Here is a 20,511-nt window from a genome sequence, read left to right as displayed (position 1 = left end):
AAGTGAAAATTATAAACTCCTCAACAACTAAGAAGTTAAAAAGAAACAAAAACAGTAAAGGCTAAAATGACCCAGAGTGTCCTCAGAAAACCTGGACAGGACGGAGAAAAAGAAAGTAGTTTGGGAGAGGCATTACTGTGCCTAGAAAGACAGGGACAATGTTTCAGTTTTAATTGTCTGCAATTTTCCCTGCACTCATTACAGTCATTCACAAGCCTAGTATTATTATGATGTCATTATTCTGTGGATAAGCATCATTTTTTATTTTTTAGAATACAAGAAAGGGACAAAAAAGCACTTCATCACAAGTCTGTCAAGCAAAATATTTTCTGCCTGGAGGAAGAGAATGGTTGAATTTATGTCAGCACAACTATTCATTATACATGATTTCCCTGAGCTAGAAAGCCCAGAAAAAGTGTCCAGAGAGTGACCTGCATTCCTCTTGTTCTTAATACTGACAGTGGGATCAAAATGGAGGTTTGATACCTGAGTCTTTACTAGGCTACAAGTCCTGGAAAACAGCATTTTTATGATGAAAGGAAAATACACAACTGACTAGGATTTAGAATTTTTGCTCAAGGTCAAAAGGTCCACATGACAGGCTTCTTGAGAAAAATCCCAGGGCACTAGCAGAATCAAAGCTATTTGTTAAGACATTATCAGACAACCAAGAGCACCCATTTAAGTACTTCTTGTAGAGAATTTAGGGAATTAAAATGAAATAGAAGATATTGCCTCTTCGTTTTAGGACTGTGAAATCTAATGGAGGGAATAAAATAGCACAGACAAGAAAATGGGACAGTTACAAATGAAAATAGATAGGAATACTGCAGAATAGCAGCAGAAACATGCAAAGATTGTCACTGCTAATTGGACATGTACAGAGATATATACGTGTATTGCTGAAACATCTTTTGAGTAGCTGGGGAAAAAGATATCCAAGTTGGTATAATTTTTATGGTGAAAAATATAGTTTTTAAAAAGATATTCCAGCCTCAGGGGGCCAGGCACACCTACTTAAGACCATGTGTCACCACATGCAGGGACCTTGGTTCAAACCCCCAGCCCCCACCTGCACAGGAAAAGCTTTATGGGCACTGAGGTGGTGTTGAAAATCTCTCTCTCTCTCTCTCTCTCTCTCTCTCTCTCTCTCTTCCTCCTCCTCCTCCTCCTCCTCCCCCTCCACTTCCTCCTCCTCCTCTATCCCATTTCCTTCTCAATTTCTCTCTGTCCTATAAAATAATTAAAGTTAAGAAGTATATTTCAGCTTCATTTTAGGGTATGTGATGACTCACTTCCTTACCTGGCTCCTGATACTATGTGTCCCCACTACATACCCACACCAACCACTGCATGGAGTTAAAATGACTAGAACCAACAATAGCAGATGAGAGGAGGCAGACATTTGGGAAGGTGGCAGAGAACTTACCGTTCTTTGTATAGAGGACTATACAGGGTGTCTCCATAAAGAATCTGCCCACAATGATAGGGTTAACACAGGCAGCACTCCCAAAACACTAGAAATGTGTTTCCATGCCTATACTTGAGACTTTAACAATAGGTGACCAGTGACTAGAAACACCCATAACACAATGAAGCCTGTTCAGTAGATTATATTACCTGAACCAAAGGTGCAGAACTGTGAGGAGCAGGGCTGAGTGATGATTTGCACATGTTACAGTGTGCAAGGACCCAGGTTCAACCCTCCAGTCCCCACCTGTGGGGGAAAACTTTGCAAGTGGTTAAACAGGTATGCAGGTGTCTCTCCCTCTCTATCTCCCACTACTTCCTCACTTTCTGGCTGTCTCTATACAATAAATATAATTAAAAAAAAAAGAAAAATAAATAAAATAAAATAAAACTTAAAATGAACTGTGAGGGGCTAGGTCATGGGACACCTGGTTAAGTGCTCACATTCCAGTGTGCAAGGACCCAGGTCCCTACCTGCAGGGGGAAGTCTTTACAAGTGGTGAAGCAGGGCTGCAGGTGTCTCTCTTCCTTTCTCCCTCTCTATTTCTCTCTCCTCTCTCAATTAATCTCTGTCTCTGTTTTAATTTATCTTTTAATAGATAATTAAAAACAAACAAGAAAGAGCTGTGGAAAGATCTAGAGGCTTTTTACAATATTTACTACACTAAGGGAGAAGATAAGCACTATATTATAGACACTCCCATGCCATCCTTGGTCTAGAGGAACTAAACTTTTCCAGAATAGAATTTAAAAGAAGTCAAGGCAGATCTTAAGGATCAGTCAAGCCACTCTCTAATACAAATGGCCTATGACTGTCCCAACTATTCCCCTCTTTGGAAGAGGGGGAAGGCCCAGATTACAAACTGTAGACAGATGTAAGTGTCCATTGTCACAGAGAAGGCCTGTTCTGACAGCAACATTGGAAGGGCACAAGAAGCATGACTTAACAAAATTTCCTATGATTATTTTTCTGATGCATTGCCCAAGAACCTATGTAGAGTTCATTTGCTTAACAACCTAACTTTCTTTTGGTAAACAGATGATGACAAAATCATACCACTTTTTAAAATGTTATGATGGGACTGTATCCTAAAAAACATGCTTTATCCAGTGCACAATTCTTTAGGCATATGCTTGAAATGAGAAAAGAGAGTATTCCATAGACAGTGAGTATTTTTATCTTCCCAATATTTTATTATATAGTGACATTCATTGTCCTAAACTCCAGGTAAGAAAATGATATAAAGTATCCCATATGCCCTCTCCAATAAATTTCCATACAAGTTTTTCACTGATTTGCATTAGCCTAAGAGTTCTGATTATGGAACAAAAAATTGCATGTTAGTTAATTGCTAAATAAATGTATTAAACAATTTGTCTCTAAATAAATATCCCCAAAAGATGTCAGGGACACAATTTTCCCTCTCCTATTACCTTTATATACAAAATCAATGGTTTCAAAATATAAACATAAAATTATATACAACATATCAGAAAAAGTGTGCTGAAAGGCAGGACTGTGTAGAACCTTAGGACTCTAGGACCATTCTCTTTTGAAACTAGAAAAAACAACAAAAACTCACCTGAAGACTCAACAAAATACAGCCAGGATTTCTTCAGAAACTCACTAACCTACAGTTGAGTACAGATATGCATGGCCAGTGGGCAGAAAACGGTTGAGAAGGAGATCACTGGTTAGGCTAGCTCCAAACTGGGAGCAGACCTGCCTCCAGGGCCAGCTAGAAAAATAGCTCCCAGCCAACTTCCCAGCAGCAAAACAAAGAACTTTAAGCTACATTGCTTCACCTTAGAGGTTGGGCAAATGCTAGAAGAAGAACCTTAGAGGTTGAGTTAAAGGGAAAAGTAACCGTTAAATTTTACAGCTGTGACCTCTTAAGTAGCTCGTGCAGCCACAAGTGAATCTAGACAAACATAATCAGGGCATTGAAAAGATGTGGGGACTGTGGAGAACACACAGGCCTGAGCAGAGTGCTGACCTAGTGTAGTGGCTCTGCACATGGGCTCTGAGGCAGACAGAGCTTTAGGTTCAAACCCTGTTCTCCCCAGAAACCAGAACTTCACCCCTCTTGGGAAAAAAAAAAGAAAAAAATAAGAAACAAAAAAGACGTGGAGTGTGGGGGGCGGGGGTGGGCCTCCTAGACTTAAGAAACCATGCCTAGGGACTTCTAGAGTCATGGCTATAGAGTAGGAGCCATTTCATATTGCACTCCTTATAAACTATGGGGAAAAACAAATCATGTGAAAACTCAACAAAATAGCTGGTGTATTGCACCAAAGTAAAAGATTCTGGCATGTGTGTGTGTGGGGGGGGAGGCGGAGAATGTCAGGTCCTGGCACATGATGGCAGAGGAGGACCTCGAAGGGATTAGATTGTTATATGGAAAACTGAGAAATGTTACTCATGTAAAATCTACTGTATTTTACTGTCAACTCTAAATTATTAATCTCCCAATAAATAAACAAATAAAATTAATAAGTAAATAAAAGTCAAATCCAATAAAAAAAACCTCAACAAAATATAATCAGAATTTCTCTAGAAGCTTACTAAGCCACAGGTGAGTACAAACATGTGTGATCATGTGGTGTGGGTGGAAAAGTGTGAGGAAGAAGTTCTCCTAACTCAAAACTTGTACTTGGTTCTGAGCTGAATGTGAAGTATCTGGGCACATTACCTGGGGCAGGAGAATACTAAAGATAAGTGGTCTAGGAGGTGGTGTAGTGGATAAAGAATTAGATTCTCAAGTATGAGGTCCTGAGTTCAATCTCTGGCAGCACATGTACCAAAGTGACGTCTGGTTCTTTCTCTCTCTTCTCCTACCTTTCAAATAAATAAATAAATAATCTTAAAAAAACACTTAAAAATACTAAGGATAGAACTCTGGTTTTTCATTGGAGCTCATCTCTCCAAGACCACTGGCAATCAGTCATATGTTTGGCAAAATCTGGATTTAGTTACTGGACAGTAGGTGAGAGAATTTGGGTCCACCCACAATCTGTTATTTCCAATTGTGTGACTAAAACATTTTCCTTTCTGAGTCATTGTTTTTTCTTTCTCTCTCTCTCTCCTCTTCTCTTCTCTTAATTTATCTGTCTTTTCAATCACAAGTGAATGATTAAATAAAAAATCTACATGTAGTTAAAAATCCCTCAAGAACTTTAGGGAAGACAAATCACAGCCAAATCTGCAGAACCCTAACAAGGGAGTACCAGCTGCCTGCTTCATTCCAGGAATTGAGGTGAAGCCAAATACAAAAACAAAATATATATAATAACTAACAAGAAAAACAACAAAAGTGTTAAAATTTACAACTGAAAACTCTTAAATAACTCAGACACATGTCAGGCCAGGCTAGTATGTTCAGTGGACTGAAAATAGGTGACAGGTGGATACTTCAAGACTCAAGAAACTGTGCTTAATTTAAGAATTTCCAATTGTCAACTTCTCCCTCAATTTGCTGTCCCAGTTGTCAACTTCTCTCCTCAATTTGAACAAAAGTGACCCTACCTCTCCTCTTCCAAATGCAGTGGTGCCACCATTAGAATAACAGCTCCACCCACGCCTGAGACACACTAAAGATGACTGACTTCAGGGGTCCAGGAATCAAAGACCAGAGGATATTTCACACAATACCTAGACAGCAGCCCCCAAGACACAAATTTCAGAAATTACCAAATACAGTGGTCAAACCAAAATAGAAACACAGCAAAAATGAACCAAAATAGAAGCCTAGAAAAAACATCCCAACTAGCCTTCTGGCAAATAAGAATGAAGAAACCATCCAAAAACTAACTGATGCACTATTCACAGGAATGAGGAAAGCTTTTGAGGGAAATATCAGAAATGGGGAAACAATAAATGAGACTCTGAAAGAAAACACAAACTGTCTTGAGGTAATTAGAGAGCTAAAAGCATAAATAGTTGAGTTAAGAGTACAATTAGCTGAACAAGCTAACACAGTAACTGAACAGGATAAAAAAATTAGTTGAACTAGGGGGGTCAGGCTATAGTTCAGCAGTTTAAGTGCACATGGAAGGAAGCTCAAAGACAGGGGTATGGATCCCAGTTCGAGCCCCTGGCTCCCTACCTGAAGGGGGGGGTCACTTCACAAGCAGTGAAGCAGGTCTGCAGGTGTCTTTCTCTTCACTTGTAACACACAGAGGAAAACCCTTAAGATTCTGAACAGATTAGTCAAGTTAACGAAGAGGACTTAAACAATGATTAACATCCATGCACCCAGTGAGGGGGGCATCTAAATATGCCATATCTACACAAATTTACTAACAACAATACAGTAATAGTAGGAGACTTGAACACTCCAATTTTTCAAATTGAAAGATCATCTTGGCAGACAATTAACAAAAAAACAAGAGACTTAAATGATGAGTTGGATACATTAGACCTACTGGACATTTTCACAGTCCTTCACCCCAAGAAACTGGAATAAACATTTTTTTAGTCTATATGGGATATTCTCAGATATTATCATATCTCGTGGGATATGTTAGGCCACAAAAACATTGTCAACAAATTCAAGCACACTGAAATTATCCCAAGCACCTTCTCAGACCACAGTGGAGGTAAACTAACATTTAACAACAAATAGAAAACTGCTAAAAACTCTGAAATATGGACACTTTACAGTACACTACTTAAATGCTGGGTTAATAAATTATGAAAATAAATTAATTAAAAATTAAAATGTTCCTAGAACCAAATTAAAATGAAAATACACCTCTCAAAATATTGGGACCCAGTTAAAATAGTACTTAGGGAGAAATTCAGAGCCATATAGGCACACATTAGGAAGCAAGAAAAAGATCAAATAAACAACCTGATTACAAACCTTAAGGCTTTTAAGAAGAACAAAGGAACCACAAATCAACTAAAAGAACTGAAATAACTAAAGTTGGGGCATAAATAAATAATATTGAATACAAAATAATTATACAGAACATCTATGAAACTAAATGTTGGTTCTTCCAAAGGGTAAACAAAATTGACAAAACCTTGGCCAGACTTACTGAAAAAGAGAGAGAGAGAGAGAGAAGAGAAGGAGGGAGGGAGGGAGGGGGGGAAGAGAGAGAGAGAGAGAACTAAAACAAATAGGACTGTAAATGAAACCTCTTTCACAATAGATATCACGATAGACACCACAGAAATCCTAAATATCATGCAAGGCTTCTATATGCTTCCAAACTAAAAAAACCTGGTAGAAATGGAGAAGTCTCTAGAAACATACCACCTTCCAAAATTGAACCAAGAGGAACTAGAAAATATTAACAGGCCAATCACAGCCAAAAAACTGAAAGAGTTATCATGAACCTTCCCAACAATAAAAGTCCTAGAACAGATGGTTTTACAAATGAATTCTACAAAATTTTCATGGAAGAGCTAATACATCTACTTTGTAAAGCTCTTCCAAAAGATTGAAGACACAGAAATACTTCCCTCTACCTCTGTAATGCCAACATCACCCTGATACCAAAAGTAGGCAGAGACACACCAAAAAAGAAAAGAAAAACTATAGACCAATATCTCTGATGAACATGGATACTAAAATATTGATCAAAATCCTAGCCAGTCAGATATAGTAGTATATTTAAAAGATTGTACATCACAACCAAGTGATTTATCCCAGGAATGCAAGGCTGATTCACTATATGTAAACTGATATCTGTGATCTACCACATCAATAAAAAGAAAAGAAAAGAAAAAGAAAATAAATCAATAAATCAATAAAAAGAAAAGAAAAGAAAAAAATCACATGATCATCTCAATAGATGTAAAGAAATCCTTTGGGGCTTGGGTGTTGATGAAACCAGTTAAGCATACATAATACAAAGTGCAGGGACCCATGCATGCAAGGATCTGGGATTGAGCCCTCATTCCCCACTTGCAGGGGGACACTTCACAAGTGGTGAAACAGGGCTACAGTTGTCTCTCTGTCTTTCTCCTTCCTATGTTCCACTCTTCTTGAAGTTTCTCTATCCAATAATAAATCAGAAAAAATTTAAAAAGTAAGAAAGAAAAGCCTAAAGAACCCAGAAGGAAGCTCTTGAAAATTATCAGGCAATGTAGTAAAGTGTCAGGTTATAAAATTAACATACAAAAGTCAGTGGCATTCCTTTATGCAAACACTAAGTCAGGAAAAGAAGAAATCCAGAAATCAGTTCCATTTACTATATTACAGTAAAAACAACAAATATGTATGAATAAACCTAACAAAAGAAGTAAAAAAAATGTATATGCTAAAACCATGCATCATTATTCAAGGAAGTAGAAAAAGATACAAAGAAATGGAAAGATAAGCTATGTTCATGGATTGGAAGAATTTATATAATCAAAATTAGTATTCTGCCCAGAGCCATATACAAATTTAATGTGATACCCATCAAGGTTCCACCCACTTTTATAAAGAGAATAGATCAAAATCTACAAAAGTTTATCTGGAACTGGAAAACACCTTAGAGCCACCAAAACAGTTTGAAGAAAAAGGCACAGGAAGGTGAAGATGGCGGACTGAGAAGCTGCTAACAGCGTGTTCTCTGATCACATCTTCTAGAAACGGTAGGATTTTCTGCCTTTAGCAGGCCAGTCAATAAGGGTGACACCAAAGGGTGATTATAATTTAATTTGGGTTAAGAATTAGAGTAAAGGTGACATGGACTAGCGGGGCTCCAGACTTCCCAGGTGGCGCCAGGCAAGGCGAGTGCGCTGGGCATTGTCCTCCGCCCAGGAAGGCGGCTTCTCCGCCAGTTGCAGAGCGCTGCTGGGTGGCGGGCAGAGGACCCGGAGAGAGCACTTTAGCTCGGGGGCTTTCTCTTGTGAGTCTCCAGGGACCACCGCGACTCTGAGGGCGGATCCAAAGACTTCTTGAGTATAGCTCTCATTGGATCCAAGGACTTGGAGCTAGTTTTCATTTTCGAGAAATCCTTTAAAAAAATCTGGAGGGGGGGGTTTCCCAGAAGATGGCGGATGGAGAAGCTGATAGCCGCTGAGCTCCGAACACACTCCCCTGGAAACAATAGGATTTTCTGCCTTTAGCAGGCCAGCCAATAAGGGGTCCTTAGAGACCAAGGAGGTGACTATAACTTAATTTGGGTTAAGAATTAGAGTAGGGAAAAAAATTCTTTTTTCTTCCTTTTAATTTTCAAGTATACATCCTTCCCGCCCCCGCCCCCATAAGCAGTCCCAGGGGACCAGCTCCTAGCAGGAGACCCCATACCACCAAACAGGATGTTTTTTTTTTGAATTCACTGATACACATTTGGGAAGTTCCTTGAATTGCTCTTTAATTACAACTCTTTTCTTATCTTCTCCCTTTTCTCTCTCTTGTCTCTCTCTCTCTCTTTTTTTTTTAATCTTGTCATACACTTCTTCTTTCTTCATTGCCTTTCTGAATTTGTGAATTAATTTGGGGAAGAAATATGACTCAGAGTGGACTCTCTGTGTGTGTATCTCTGCTCTAGTTCCCTTTCCCCTCTTGTTACCCATAGAATATACACTGGATAGAAGATTTGCATAACTGTCTATTCTTGCTATCCTCTCTTTCTTTTCTCTTTCTTCACTGGGATTTGGTTACTATTTTTTCACGGACTGGAGAAATTGTTTGGCTAACTGGTAACAATTAAACTACTTCAATACTTACTTCAGTTGCTACTGTAATTCCGGAGGTTGGTGAGTGCAATTGTCATAAAGGTATTCAGTACAGTGTTACTTGTACTCAAGTCACAACAACTGAGGAACAACAGAGCATAAAAAAAGAGAGAAACACATAAATAAAAAAATGGGTAGATTAAAAACAAATAAAACTGCTACTCCAATGAATGAAGACAAGAACCCAGAAGAAACTACAAATCAGCCAGAAGTAACCATAGATAAGAAAAGTATGCAAGCAATAATAAACTTATTAATCACAGAAATGAAAACAACATTGGAGGAAAGGAATGGCAGTGTTAGGGAAAAAACAGTTGAGACCCGCAAGGAAAATACTGATTATCTTGAGGCAATTAGAGAACTGAAAGCTGAAATAGCTGTAATGAAGAAAGAAGCTGAGGGAAGGGAAAGCAGACTAACAGAAGCAGAAAACAGAATTAGTCAGACAGAGGATGACTTAGAGAAAACTAAGAAAGAGGTGAAAGAGCTCAAAAAGAGATTGAGAGACACTGAAAACAACAACAGAGACATATGGGATGATCTCAAAAGAAGTAACATTCGTATAATTGGCCTGCCAGAGGAAGAAAGAGAGGAAGGGGAAGCAAACATTCTAGAGGAAATAATACAAGAAAACTTCCCAGACCTGAATAACAGAAAGGATATCAAGGTTCAAGAGGCCCAGAGAGTACCAAACAGAATCAACGCAGACCTGAAGACACCAAGACACATCATAGTCACAATGAGAAGAAGTAAGGATAAAGAAAGGATCCTAAAGGCTGCAAGAGAGAAACAAAAAGTCACATACAAGGGAAAACCCATAAGATTATCTGCAGATTTCTCCACTCAAACTCTAAAAGTCAGAAGGGAGTGGTAAGATATCTATCGAGCCCTGAATGAAAAAGGGTTTCAACCAAGGATAATATATCCTGCTAGACTTCCATTCAAGCTAGATGGAGGGATCAAAACCTTTTTAGACAAACAACAGTTAAAGGAGGCAACCATCACCAAGCCAGCCCTGAAAGAGGTACTAAATGACCTCTTATAAACAAGAACATCACTATAATACTTGCAATATATCAGAGTAAACAAATTGTTTTTTAGAACAATGGCACTACAATACATTAAATCCATAATATCAATAAATGTCAATGGCTTAAACTCACCCATCAAAAGGCACAGGGTGGGGGGATGGATCAGAAAACATAACCCAACCATATGCTGCTTGCAAGAATCCCATCTGTCACAACAAGACAAACACAGACTTAAAGTGAAAGGGTGGAAAACTATCATACAGGCTAACGGTCCACAAAAAAGGGCAGGAACAGCCATTCTCATCTCAGACACGATAGATTTTAAATTAAATAAAGTAATAAAAGATAGGCAAGGACATTACATAATGATTAGAGGATCAATCAGCCAAGAAGACTTAACAATTATTAACATCTATGCACCCAACGAGGGACCATCTAAATACATTAAGCATCTACTGAAAGAATTTCAAAAATACATCAATAGTAATACAATAATAGTGGGAGACTTCAATACCCCACTCTCACACTTAGACAGATCAACAAAGCAGAGAACCAATAAAGATACAAGAGAATTGAATGAAGAGATTGACAGACTAGACCTCTTGGACATTTTCAGACTCCTCCACCCCAAAAAACTGGAATACACCTTCTTTTCAAATCCACACAACACATACTCAAGGATAGACCACATGTTAGGCCACAAAGACAGCATCAATAAATTCAAGAGCATTGAAATCATCCCAAGTATCTTCTCAGACCACAGTGGAGTAAAACTAACATTTAACAACAAATGGAAAATCATTAAAAGACATAGAATTTGGAAACTAAACAACATGCTCCTTAAGAACCACTGGGTCAGAGACTCACTCAAACAGGAAATTCAAATGTTCCTGGAAACTAATGAAAATGAAGACACAACCTATTTTCAAAATATTTGGGACACAGCTAAAGCAGTACTGAGAGGGAAACTTATAGCCATACAATCACATATTAAACACCAAGAAGAAGCCAAAATGAACGACCTTACTGCACACCTCAAGGACTTAGAGGAAGAGGAACAAAGGAACCCTAAAGCAACCAGAAGCACAGAAATCACTAAAGTTAGAGCAGAAATAAACAACATCGAAAATAAAAGAACCATACAAAAGATCAATGAAGCCAAATGTTGGTTCTTTGAAAGATTAAACAAAATTGACAAACCCCTAACCAGACTCACCAAACAAAAAAGAGAGAAGACTCAAATTAATAGAATTGTAAATGATGGAGGAGATATCACCACAGACAACACAGAAATCCAGAGAATACTGCGAAACTTCTATTAAGAACTATACACCACCAAGCTAGAGAATCTGGAAGAAATGGAACAATTCCTAGAAGCATATGCCCTTCCAAAACTGAACCAAGAAGAACTACAAAATCTAAATGTACCAATCACAGACAAAGAAATTGAAACCATTATTAAGAATCTCCCCAACAAAAAAAGTCCTGGACCAGATGGCTTCACAAACGAATTCTACAAAACTTTCAGGAAACAATACCCATACTTCTTAAGCTATTCCATAAGATTGAAGAAACAGGAATACTCCCTTCCACCTTCTATGAAGCCAAGATCACCCTGATACCAAAAGCTGATAGGGACAGAACAAAAAAGGAAAACTACAGACCAATATCTCTGATGAACATAGATGCCAAAATATTAAACAAGATCTTGGCCAACCGGATACAGCAACACATCAAAAAGATTGTTCATCATGACCAAGTGGGATTCATCCCAGGAATGCAAGGCTGGTTCAACATCCGTAAGTCAATCAATGTCATTCACCACATCAATAAAAGCAAAGCCAAAAACCACATGATTATCTCAATAGATGCAGAGAAAGCCTTTGACAAAATCCAACACCCATTCATGCTCAAAACTCTACAAAAAATGGGAATAGATGGGAAATTCCTCAAGATAGTGGAGTCTATATATAGCAAACCTACAGCCAACATCATACTCAATGGACAGAAGCTGAAAGCATTCCCCCTCAGTTCGGGGACTAGACAGGGCTGTCCACTGTCACTGTTACTCTTCAACATAGTATTGGAAGTTCTTGCCATAGCAATCAGGCAAGAGAAAGAAATCAAAGGAATACAGATTGGAAGGGAAGAAGTCAAGCTCTCACCATTTGCAGATGATATGATAGTATACATAGAAAGACCTAAAGAATCCAGTAGAAAATTACTGGAAGTTATTAGGCAATATAGCAAGGTATCAGGCTACAAAATCAATGTACAAAAATCAGTGGCATTTCTTTATGCAAACACTAAATCTGAAGAAGAAGACATCCAGAAATCACTCCCATTTACTGTTTCAGCAAAATCAATCAAATACCTAGAAATAAAGTTGACCAAAGAAGTGAAAGACTTGTATACTGAAAACTATGAGTCGCTACTCAAGGAAATAGAAAGTAATACCAAGAAATGGAAAGATATCCCATGCTCATGGATTGGAAGAATAAATATCATCAAAATGAATATTCTCCCCAGAGCCATATACAAATTTAATGCAATACCCATCAAAGTTCCACCAAGCTTCTTTAAGAGAATAGAACAAACACTACAATCATTTATCTGGAACCTGAAAACACCTAGAATTGCCAAAACCATCTTAAGGAAAAGAAACAGAAATGGAGGCATCACACTCCCAGACCTTAAACTATATTATAAAGCCATCATCATCAAAACAGCATGGTACTGGAACAAAAATAGGCACACAGACCAGTGGAACAGAATTGAAAGCCCAGAAATAAATCCCCACACCTATGGACATCTAATCTTTGATAAGGGGGCCCAAAGGATTAAATGGAAAAAGGAGGCTCTCTTCAATAAATGGTGCTGGGAAAACTGGGTTGTAACATGCAGAAGAATGAAATTGAACCACTTTATCTCACCAGAAACAAAAATCAACTCCAAATGGATCAAAGACCTGGATGTCAGACCAGAAACAATCAAATACTTAGAGGAAAACATTGGTAAAACACTTTCCCACCTACACCTTAAGGACATCTTTGATGAATCAAACCCAATTGCAAGGAAGACTAAAGCAGAAACAAACCAATGGGACTACATCAAATTGAAAAGTTTCTGCACATCCAAAGAAACTATTAAACAAACAGAGAGACACCTCACAGAATGGGAGAATATCTTCACATGCTATACATTAGATAAGAAACTAATCTCCAAAATATATAAAGAGCTCAGCAAACTTACTAACAAAAAAGCAAATGCCCCCATCCAAAAATCGGCAGAGGATATGAACAAATTATTCACCTCAGAGGAGATGCAAAAGGCTAACAAACATATGAAAAACTGCTCTAGGTCACTGATTGTCAGAGAAATGCAAATTAAGACAACACTAAGATACCACCTCACTCCTGTAAGAATGGCATACATCAAAAAGGACAGCAGCAACAAATGCTGGAGAGGATGTGGGGACAGAGGAACCCTTTTCCATTGCTGGTGGGAATGTAAATTGGTACAGCCTCTGTGGAGAGCAGTCTGGAAAACTCTCAGAAGGCTAGACATGGACCTTCCATATGACCCAGTAATCCTCTCCTGGGCTTATACCCCAAGGACTCCATAACACCCAACCAAAAAGAGGTGTGTACTCCTATGTTCATAGAAGCACAATTCATAATAGCTAAAACCTGGAAGCAACCCAGGTGCCCAACAACAGATGAGTGGCTGAGAAAGCAGTGGTATATATATACAATGGAATACTATGCAGCTATCAAAAACAATGAACCCACCTTCTCTGACCCATCTTGGACAGAGCTAGAAGGAATTATGTTAAGTGAACTAAGTCAGAAAGATAAAGATGAGTATGGGATGATCCCACTCATCAACAGAAGCTGACTAAGAAGATCTGAAAGGGAAACTAAAAGCAGGACCTGATCAAATTACAGCAGGAACCTCACATCTTCACTATAGAGCCCCTACTTCCCCCAGTCCTGGAACCCTTGGATAGGGCCCACTTTCCCATATGCCTCTCCCAATCCATACCAAATAATATTGCATCCGCCGATCACAACCTAACCAACGCAACAATTGCCACCTCAACATGCTTCACCTCAGACTGTATCCAGAGACTTCATGTGTGGAATGACAACCCTTCAGCTTCATTACTCGGGTGAGACCTTTCCTTTTATAGTACACTCTAATTTCATCTCAGGTAGTTCACTTTCTAACAAAGTCCCATAACCTAGATATACACCAGTTTCTGTGAGAGAGAGCTTATGTGCACACGTATCCATAAACTACTGCAAAATATATACCTGAAAGCAGAAGTACACTAGAGTTTGCAGTGAGTACCTCCCTAACACTTCCTCTCCACTATTCCAAGCTTGGGATCCATGATTGCTCAACAAATTGTTTGGCTTCATATGTTAACTCTCTTTTCAATCACCAGGTTCCAGATGCCACCAGGATGCTGGCTAGGCTTCCCTGGACTGAAGACTCCACCAATGTGTCCTGGAGCTCCGCTTCCCCAGAGACCCATCCTACAAGGGAAAGAGAGAGGCAGACTGGGAGTATGGACCAACCAGTCAACGCCCATGTTCAGCGGGGAAGCAATTACAGAAGCCAGACCTTCTACCTTCTGCAACCCACAATGACCGTGGGTCCATGCTCCCAGAGGGCTAGAGAATGGGAAAGCTATCATGGGAGGGGGTGGGTTATGGGGATTGGGTGGTGGGAATTGTGTGGAGTTGTACCCCTCCTACCTTATGTTTTTGTTCATTAATCCTTTCTTAAATAAAAAATTAAAATAAAAAAAAAGGAACAGAAGTGGAGGCACCACACTCTCAGGCCTCAAATTATATTATAGAACCATTGTAATCAAAATTGCCTAGTACTAGAACAAAAATAGAAACGCTGACCAGTGTAATAGAACTGAGAGCCTAACCATCCTAACCTACTTCCTGTTTCACTTCCCTCAATCACTCTAAGCCTAGCCCCGTCAGATAAAGTAAGAACTACTAAATGTGGGTAAGGGCAAGAGATTGGCACACTTTAATGATGGCTCTTTTGGTCATTACCAGGCCACCCCATCATCTGGGGCCCTGGCCAGGTAATTCTTGGATTCCCACACAGATTTGATGGGCCTATACCTCTAACAGATTTATCAGGAACAACATCATAAACCCTCTTGTAGGCCTCTATAGGACCTTGCCTTCTATGGAGAAGAACAATGGTAGAAATTGCCCCACTCTCCAAAGGGAGGTGGGGTCAACATACTCTGCTACTCCTGCTACTCAACAAAGAGTAGTCTTGAAATTGGTACAGCCTAGTGTCCCTAGGAACCATGAAAGGCAAATTCAGACCAACAGGAAGTCAGGGTTCTGGGGAGGTGGGGTTCCAGTACCCCACAGAAGTTACATAGGCTCCTGTGCTAAATATAAGTAGACATGGGTCCTAGGTCCTAGGTCTAGATTGATGGGGTTTACAGTTGTTAACAGTATTTATATACTTGCTCATATTTGGGAACTACTCTCTTCCCTGATCCATCTCTCTAGTCCTATTCCCAACTCTGACATCATCTTCCTAGTCAATACTTTCAGCCTACCTGCATGTAAGCTACTGGGCTCAGGCAAAAATTAGTAAAGTCATGGGTCCCTTGGAATACACCTAAAATAGACTTCCTAGCTTCTTCCAACATGAATACCTCAAATCTCATCTTCTATATTCTTACCTTTGGGTTCCTGATTATTAAACAATTTGTTCTACTTTGTATCTTAATGCTTTTCAGCCACCAAGTTGCAGATGCTACCATGATGCCAAACCAACTTCCCTGGGAAGATGACCTCAGCAATGAGTCCTAGAACCCCACCTCCCCAGAGCCCTGCCCTGCTAGAGAAAGATGGGAACAGTCTGGTGGTATGGATCAACCTGTCAATGCTCATGTCCAGAGAATCAATTGCAGAGGCCAGACCTTCCACCTTCTGTACCCCATAAGGATCTTTGGTTCATACTTCCAGAGGAATGAAGAATAATGAGGCTTCCAATGGAAGGGATAGGATATGGAGCTCTGGTGGTGGGAATGTATGGAAGTATACTCCTCTTAGCCCACAATCTTGTTGACCATTAAATCACTAATAATAATAATAATAATAATAATAATAATAATAAAAGAATTGAGAGCCCAAAAATAATCCCCACACCTATAGTCTAATTTTTTTTACAAGGGGACCCAAACTATTCAATGGAGAAAGGAGAGTCTCTTCAACAAATGGTGCTTGAGCAATTATTTGAAATGAGTAGAAGAATGAAACTGACTACATTTCACCACACACAAAGTAAATTCCAGCTGGATCAAGGACCTACATGTTAGACCAGAAACTATCAAATATTTAGAGGAAAATACTGGCAGCGCTCTTTTCCATATAATTTTTATAGGCATCTTTAATGATACAAATACAGTTGCGAAGAAAACTGAGTAAAAAAAATCATGAGACTACATTAAATTTAAAACCTTCTATATACAGCAAATTAAACCACTACCCAAACAGATAAATCTAAATAAAGACAACAATAGGATACCACTTCACCCCTGTGAGAATGTTATACATCAAGAAGCATAACAACAACAAATGCTGGAGATGCTGTGGGGTCAAGGGAACCCTCCTGTATTGCTGGTGAGAATGTAAATTGGTCCAATCCCTATGGAAAATGGTTTGGAGAACTCTCACTAGGCTAGAAATAGACCTACCCTATGATCAGCAATTCCTGTCCTGGGGATGTATCATAAGGAACCAAACACATATATCCATAAAGATCTGTGTATACCTATGTTCTTAGCAGCACACATTGTAATAGCCAAAACCTGGAAGTAACCTAGGTGTCTAACAACAGATGAGTGGCTGAGAAAGTTGTGGTATATATACATAATAGAATACTACTCAGGTATTAAGAATAGTGAATTAACCTTTTTCACCTCATCTTGGGATGATCTCACTCATAGACAGAAGCTGAGAAATAAGAACAGAAAGGGGAAAGACAACATAGTACTTGGACTGGGTTTGGAGTATTGCATCCAAAGAAAGGACTCTGAGGCTAGGGAGACTTTCAGATTCACTGTATGGGGTTTGGGGTGGGGAACAGTCCTTGAGTGGTGGGAGTGGTGTGAAACAGTGCTATTTTTAACTTATAGTCTTATAAATCACTATTACTCAATAAGCCAGGAAAAATACATAGAATATTCTAGGTTCTATAACTTGAATACATTTTAATCTAAGTATATATTTCTTTAGTCCAAGCATTTAATGTATCAAATTTGTAAACTGTTTGAATTCAGACCTTGGTGTAAAAATGTTTAAACAGTTCCAAATATAAAGGCTTTTTTGTTATTTTTTTTAATACTAAGTTATCTACAACCTTAGACCAGATGGATCAGAATCATTTGGTCCTATTACTATTAATTTAGTAATAGATATTGCTATTAATAGATATCCTATTGTTATTAATATAAGATATTAATAGCATATTAATATTGCTATTAATAGATATTTATATTAATATATATCCTTAAATGACATAAATCATGGTGAGGTCAAGTTTAGTAAGGTAAATCCCAAACATGGAATTTTTGAAGAAAAACTAGCTCCCAACTAACTTGGTTACAATAATAATTATCTATTCTCTTTTTTTTTTTAATCTCAAGATTACAAGGAATCTTCACCATTCTCTTTAATATCCATATTTCTCTGAGTCCTGGAACCTCTGGGTCTTTGCTTGTATCTTGTTGCTTCTCCTCTTGATCCTTAACCCCATTATACTGCCTCTGCTGACCTCAACTAAATCAATACAGCCAGGGCCACCACATGTTATGAAAAGGCCACTTATGCTTTTTTGCTTTAGATTGTATCCAGAGATGCCAAGACAAAGATGTCAACCTTCCAACCCCAATAGTCTGGTGAGACCTTTCCTAACACAAAGAACTACCTAGTTCCACTTCAAGTAGTGCTTTCTTTAGCAAAATTAACAGATCCCAGGCTAGGGGATACATGTATACACGTATACATAAATCAGGGGCAACTATATACCTCAAAATAAAAGTGCTTAAGAGTCCTCTGTGATTACGTTTAGAACCATTTAGCTCTGCAGAGATGCAGAGAGAGAGACACACACACAGAGAAACACTAGAGCCCTGCTCAGCTCTGGCTTATGGTGGTGCAGGGGGATTGAACCTGGGACTTAGTAGCCTCAGGCATGAGAGTATGTTTGCATAACCATTCTGCAATCTAGTAGAAAGGTCTAAAAGAAGGCACCATACATTTTTCTAATCAAATATTTATTACTTAGGCTTAGACACCTTCCTCTCCTACCTCCTACTTCACTTCCTTTCAATAATTTTATCTATTCAACTAATTACACAGAAAAGCTGTCTGTTTCTGTAGTGTGGTGGTAATCACGTTTGCCTCACACAGAAGAAGTAAGATCCAGCTCTTAATCTTTTCTGACAGCATCAGCATTACTATCACTTCCTAATAATCTTGAGAAGAAACACTGAATACAGTTGGACAAGAGATATATTGGCAAAAAATATTTATCAACTAAAGGACAATTATTGTCTCTATGACAACCTTTATTAGAATCACCAAACAAGTAAGTGCAGTGAAACTCAAGGTTATATTAGACCCCATTAAAACCCTAGGTCTATTTTTACTCTAACTTGAGACCAGCCCACATAAACCTAACATGGATTTGGATACAGTAAATGATGCTTAATGCTTTCAAAACTGGGAGGCGGGGGAGGAGGGATGGGATACAGAGTTCTGGTGGGGAGAATTATGTGGAGTTTTACCCCTCTTATTCTATGGTTTTTGTCAGTGTTTCCCTTTTATAAATAAAAATTTTAAAAAATGGAAAAAAAAAAACTGTGAGAAAGCCTAACTAAGTTTGTCAGGTAAAGAAGGGACTACAAAAGCTGTAAAAGGGCAATAGACTGGCTCACTTAATTATGGCATTTTTGGTCACTGTCAGGCCACCCTATCACCTATAGCCCTAATCAGGGAATCCTTGGATTGCCCCATAGATTCAATGGCCCTAGACCTCTGAGCTGTTATCCTATGCCCGAGTGCCTTGTTTCCTAGCCAATCACATCCCGACTTTCTCTCATAAAATCCCTTATTCTTCTGCTCTTTGCTCTCTTAGCCCCTTCACCTGCAGAAGCCAAGGAGGGTTGCTGCGAATAAAGATTTGTGTTCCCTCTCCGACCGGAACTCCTCTCTCTCCTCTGAGGCACAGCCCGACATCTGGCACCTGAACAGGGACCTCTAATAGATCCCTCTCCCCACCATAACTGGTCATTTCCATGAGGAACATTATTATAGGCCCTCTTGTGGGCTTTTTCAGGACCATACTCTATGAACTACCAATGGTAGGGACTGACTCATTATCTGAAGAAAGGCTGGGTCATCCTACTCTGCTGCTTGAAGAAAACTGAGTATAGCCTAGAATGTTCCCAGCTGTGAACATGGACTGGAACACAGACTGACAAGGACTCAGAGGTTATACAGGTTCCTGTGCTGAATAATAAATAAGGGCCTAGGGTCAGATAGCCAATTGTATTTGTATATTTTCTTTTTTTAATTAATTTTATTTTTGAGAGAGATGCAGAGAGAGACACACACACAGAGAGAAACACTAGAGCCCTGCTCAGCTCTGGCTTATGGTGGTGCAGGGGGATTGAACCTGGGACTTAGTAGCCTCAGGCATGAGAGTGTGTTTGCGTAACCATTATGCTGTCTCTTCACCAATTCAGATATTTTCTTCACATTTGGGAGTTACATTCTGTCCTGATCCAGCTCTCTAGTCCTATTCTCAACTCTGACACCATCTTACCAAACAATGTTTTTGATCCACCTGAAGGTTAGCTATCAAGCTCTAGCAAAAATTACCAGTAGTGAGTCCCTAGGAACATACCTAAAATATCCTAACTTCTATCCTCTCTGAAATCCCTATTCCCATCTGCACTATTCCCAACTTATGGCTCCTGCTGATTAAACATTTTTGTCCTGCTTTATATCATACTTCATTTCAGCCACCTGTTGGGTCTGGATATCCGAAGAAAATCACCAAGAGGCCAAAGTGATGTAGAAACAGAGTCTTGCTAGTGCTAGAGCCGAAAACACGGAGACACTGACACAGCAGTGTCAGTGTTCAACCCCCACTCTAAGTTCTGTTAAGGTTTATATAAGGCCCAGAATGAATAGCCTATGTGACAAAGCTCGAGTCTACATAGTAACTACATGAAAGTCTTACAATTATGGTTATTCATCACCTGCATATGGG

Source organism: Erinaceus europaeus, chromosome 11 (genome assembly GCF_950295315.1).
Source record: "Erinaceus europaeus chromosome 11, mEriEur2.1, whole genome shotgun sequence".
In the NCBI taxonomy this organism is placed as follows: domain Eukaryota; kingdom Metazoa; phylum Chordata; class Mammalia; order Eulipotyphla; family Erinaceidae; genus Erinaceus; species Erinaceus europaeus.
The sequence above is the reverse complement of the archived record's forward strand: the minus strand, read 5'-3'. Positions refer to the sequence as shown.